This window comes from Gossypium hirsutum, chromosome A09 (assembly GCF_007990345.1).
Source record: "Gossypium hirsutum isolate 1008001.06 chromosome A09, Gossypium_hirsutum_v2.1, whole genome shotgun sequence".
In the NCBI taxonomy this organism is placed as follows: Eukaryota; Viridiplantae; Streptophyta; class Magnoliopsida; order Malvales; family Malvaceae; genus Gossypium; species Gossypium hirsutum.
The window spans coordinates 12,770,963-12,775,962 of record NC_053432.1 but is presented as its reverse complement, the minus strand read 5'-3'; positions in this window follow the sequence as shown (position 1 = coordinate 12,775,962).

Below are 5,000 nucleotides of genomic sequence, written 5' to 3'. Positions count from 1 at the left end.
AAGGAATTTTGCGTCTCGGTCGGACACGATCGTTCTAGGCATGCCATGCAACCTGACCACCTCTTTGAAAAATAAGTTAGCAATATTAACGGCATCATCAGTTTTATGACATGCTATAAAATGGGCCATTTTTGAGAACCTATCTACAACCACAAATATTGAATCTCGGCCATTCTTACTCCTAGGTAAACCTAGCATGAAATCCATGGAGATATCAGACCAAGGGGTTTCGGGAATAGGTAATGGTTTATACAAACCGTGGGGCTTAATTCGTGACTTAGCCCATTTGCACGCAATGCATCTATTACAAAATCGTTCGATATCTCGTCGCATCTTGGGCCAAAAGAAATGTTCGTGCAATGTAGCTAATGTCTTCGCAACACCAAACTGCCCCATTAATCCTCCGCTATGGGCTTCTTCGATCAACACTTCTCGTACGGAACCTTGGGGTATACAAAGCTTTCCTTCTCGGAATAAGTACCCATCATGTCGATAGTACTTCTCGTAGGCTCCCTTGGCACATAATCTAAAGAATTCACCAAAGTCAGCATCGTTGACATATAAATCTTTAAGAAATACAAACCCCATTAACTTAGCATCCAAAATATTTAGCAACGCATACCTTCGAGATAGTGCATCAGCCAATACGTTTTCCTTACCTTTCTTATATTTAATAACGTAGGGAAAAGATTTGAGAAATTCTACCCACTTAGCGTGTCGCTTATTCAACTTGTGTTGCCCCTTTAAATACTTCAATGACTCATGATCGGTGTGTATAACGAATTCCTTGGGCCAAAGATAGTGTTGCCACGTTTCTAAGGCTCGGATCAACGAATAGAGCTCCTTGTCATATGTTGGATAGTTTAAGACAGCACCACGTTTCCAATGCCTAAACCTGATGCATCACATTCTAACTCGAAAGTTTTATCAAAGTTAGGCAAAGCTAATAACGGTGCATGAGTTAGACAATCTTTAATTTTCAAAAAGGATTTTTCTTGTTCCTCTCCCCAAATGAAGTTGGAATTCTTACGAATAACCCCGGTTAAAGGTGCGGCTAAGGTGCTGAAATTTGGCACGAATCGATGGTAAAAACTTGCTAGTCCATGGAAACTTCGGACTTGGGAGACAGTCGTCGGACGGGGCCATTCTTGAATCGCCTTAATCTTCTCTTGATCGACTTCAAGACCCTCCGAGCTAACAACAAAACCTAAAAACACAACCTTGTTAGTGCAGAAATCACATTTCTTCAAATTAGCATACAAGGTTTCTTTTCTCAATACTTCCAAAACAGATTTTAAATGTAAAATATGTTCATCCAAATTTTTACTATAGATCAATATATCGTCGAAGTATACTACGCAAAATCTACCAATAAAAGGTCTTAAAACGTGATTCATAAGCCTCATGAATGTGCTTGGGGCGTTCGTTAAGCCAAATGGCATAACGAGCCATTCGTAAAGCCCATGCTTCGTTTTGAACGCAGTCTTCCACTCATCTCCCTCACGCATCCGTATTTGGTGATAACCGCTCTTAAGGTCGATTTTTGAAAATAAACTCGCGCCACTTAGCTCGTCAAGCATATCATCCAATCGTGGTATAGGATGACGATACTTGATAGTTATTTTTTTTATAGCACAGCAGTCCACGCACATCCTCCACGTTCCATCCTTCTTCGGAACTAGTAAAATAGGCACGGCGCATGGACTAAGGCTTTCACGCACATAGCCCTTTTCAAGGAGTTCATTTACTTGCTTTTGTAATTCTTTCGTCTCTTCAGGATTGCTCCGGTAAGCAGGTCGGTTTGGAATTGCGGCTCCCGGCACAAGATCGATTTGGTGTTCAATTCCACGAATAGGTGGTAACCCACTCGGGATTTCTTCCGGGAATACGTCTTGAAATTCCTGCAACACAGACAAAATAGAAGAAGGTAATTTGTCATCAAATTCGTTAGTGCCAAGCAAGCTCTCCTTGTACAGAAGAACCAACAATGGTTGTTTCAATAGCATCGATTTTTGAACTTCCCTCTCTTTTACAAACAAATTCTTTTTTTCAATCTCGTCACTCATTTCTTTTTCTTTTGAATCACTCTCTCTTTTTTTATCACTCATCTTTTTGTTTTTCTTCTTTTCTTCACTCTTTTCTTTATTCTTTTCATTTTTTTGCTCTCTCTCGATTTCTTTTGATTTTTCAATCGAACTCCTCATTTTGAGTTGATCTTCGTACACTTGTTTCGGTGATAACGGAGCTAGAGTCACCATTCGTCCCATATGTTTGAAAGAGAATCGATTTGTGTAACCATCATGAATTGCTCGCTTGTCGAATTGCCACGGACGTCCCAAAAGAAGATGCCCCGCATGCATCGGTACAACGTCGCACATCACTTCATCTTGATATTTTCCGATTGTGAATGAAATGAGCACTTGTTTGTTACCTTCAATTCTCCACCATCGTTAAGCCATTGGAGTTTATACGGATGGGGATGTTTGGTGGTGGCCAATCCGAGTTTCTCCACCATCAACGTACTAGCCACATTTGTACAACTTCCCCCATCGATTATCACGCAACAAATCTTACCTTGCACTTGACATCGCGTATGGAAGATGTTTTCGCGTTGTTGATCATTTTCGGCACCTTGCAAAGTGAGACTTCTTTTCACAACCAAGATTTCTCCATTCTCGGCTTGTTCGATGTCTTCCTCTTCTTCGAGTTGTTCAACAGCCTCGTTCTCTTGTTCACTTTCGGATTCAATTTCTCCATCATCTCGAACAAACATCACATTTCAGTTCGGGCATTGGCTTGCGATGTGGCCCCTTCCAAGACATTTGAAGCATTTGATGTCTCGGGATCTATTTGGTTGGGCATCCATCTTTCCTTTACTCGATTCGGCAATCGATTTGTTGAATTTGGTAGCTCCACTTACTTCTTTATTTCGACTCGGCAAGTCTTGTTTGTTGGACCCTTGCCCCCACTTAGTGTAGAAGAAGTATTAGGGAAAGAACGGAACGTACCTTTTCTCTTTAATTGTTTTTCAACCTTTATGGCCATATGGACCATATCAATGACCTCGACATAATGGTGTAGCTCCACAACATTTGCAATATCTCGGTTAAGGCCGGCGAGAAATCGAGCCATGGTGGCTTCTTGATCTTCCTCCACATCGGCGCGGATCATGGCCACTTCCATTTCCTTGTAGTAATCCTCCACGCTTCGTTGGCCTTGAGTTAAGCTTTGGAGCTTTTGATACAACTCCCGGTGATAGTAAGCAGGAATGAATCGCTTTCTCATTATAGCTTTCATTTTCGCCCATGTAGACACAGGACGTTCGCCATTGCGTCTTTGGCTCATCGTGAGTTGATCCCACCATATTATGGCGTATTCGGAGAATTCTATAGCAGCTAACTTTACCTTCTTGCTTTCCGAGTAATTGTGGGACTCGAAAACTAACTCCACCTTCTTCTCCCATTCAAGATAGGCCTCGGGATCTGACCTTCCTTGAAAAGTAGGAATCGCCATTTTAATGTTTTTTAAATCATCATCGGTCCTCTCTCGATCTCTTGGTCCCCGTGCTCGTTGGCCTTGTCGCCTTGCACTTTGTCGCGAAGCTCGATCACTTTCAACGTCACTTGCTTCATATAGATCATTTGCATGTTGCCATAGACGTTCTCGCTCTCTTCTCGGAATAGGAGGGGTGTTCGCACGTTGGCTTCGTTCCTCCATTTGTTCCATTCGTTCATAAAGGGAATCAAATTGAGGTTGGAACAAACGAGAAATTTCTCGCACGATTGCTTGAACTTGTTGATCGGCACTCCGCCTCCGGGAACGTTTCTCCTTGGTTGAAGATTAACTCCTCCACCAACGGCATTCGAGGCTCCTCCACTTGTTGCTCGTCGTTCCGGGCTCCTTGACATGATGATTAAAATTAAGAAAATATCCTTACCACAAAAAAAAAACCTCACAATTCACTCACAAGAAAAGAATTCACTCCTCTCGTGTTTCACTCTATTTTCGGCTTTTATCTTGATGTACTCTCTTGCCTTTTACCTCTCAAATCCAACTCTCGATATTCCGAAAAGCTACTTAGATTTATCCACACTTGTGGGTCGGCTTCAAGGGGTTTGCAAGGGAAAGTCGTATGGTTTAGGGTAGGCTCGAAAGAAAGAAAGGCTTAAGATGTGGCGTATAAAATGGATTCACTAATTGGGAATTTTTTTTTTAATAGCGTGAAAATTCACTAAAATGGGTATAAAGGAGTGTAGAATGTGATTTTAGAAAAAATTTTGTTGAAGTGTCTCCAGACTGTTTTTTTTTACGGATCTTTCACGTTCTTTTCTTCCGCACCTAGACCGTATGCAAATTTTTTTTTTCAAAATTTTTTTTTCAATTTTTTTTTCGATTTTTTTTATTTCTTTTTTTTTGAATCTACAATTTGCGTACCTAAATTAACCAGCTCTGATACCAACTGATACGAGCTCGTTTCGTATGAAATAACGAGTCGTAATATTTCCCGATCGAAATTAGGTAGTGTCGGCCTTGAAATAAATTCAAGTCTTGGTGTTTAAAATTAAATGGCTTTGGGAAACAAGGGAGTTTGATGGAGTGTTGTTTGCTGGATATTTCAATGAAAACAAGTCGAACCCTTATTAGCAAATAAGGACCCGGGGCTTAAGGTTTCAAAGAAAGAAAGGATTTGGGATAAAACCGAGACCCTCTATTTAGCAAAATAGGAACCTACGGTATGAAGAACGCCACACCAATGGTGATAAGTTCGAAACAAAGTCAGATTGACGCCACTTGTTGAAGATAAGACAATTTGAGCTTTGGAGAATAAAGAGAGTGAATTGCCTCACTAAAATGATATTTCATTCAGAAATTTGTCAAAAGTCCTTTTACAAGAAAATGAGTAACTATTTATAGCCTAAAGCCTAGTAGCCGAATGGACATATTCTAGACTTAGTTTCTAAGCAAACATTGAACAAAAATGGCCAATGTAGGTTCGGCTG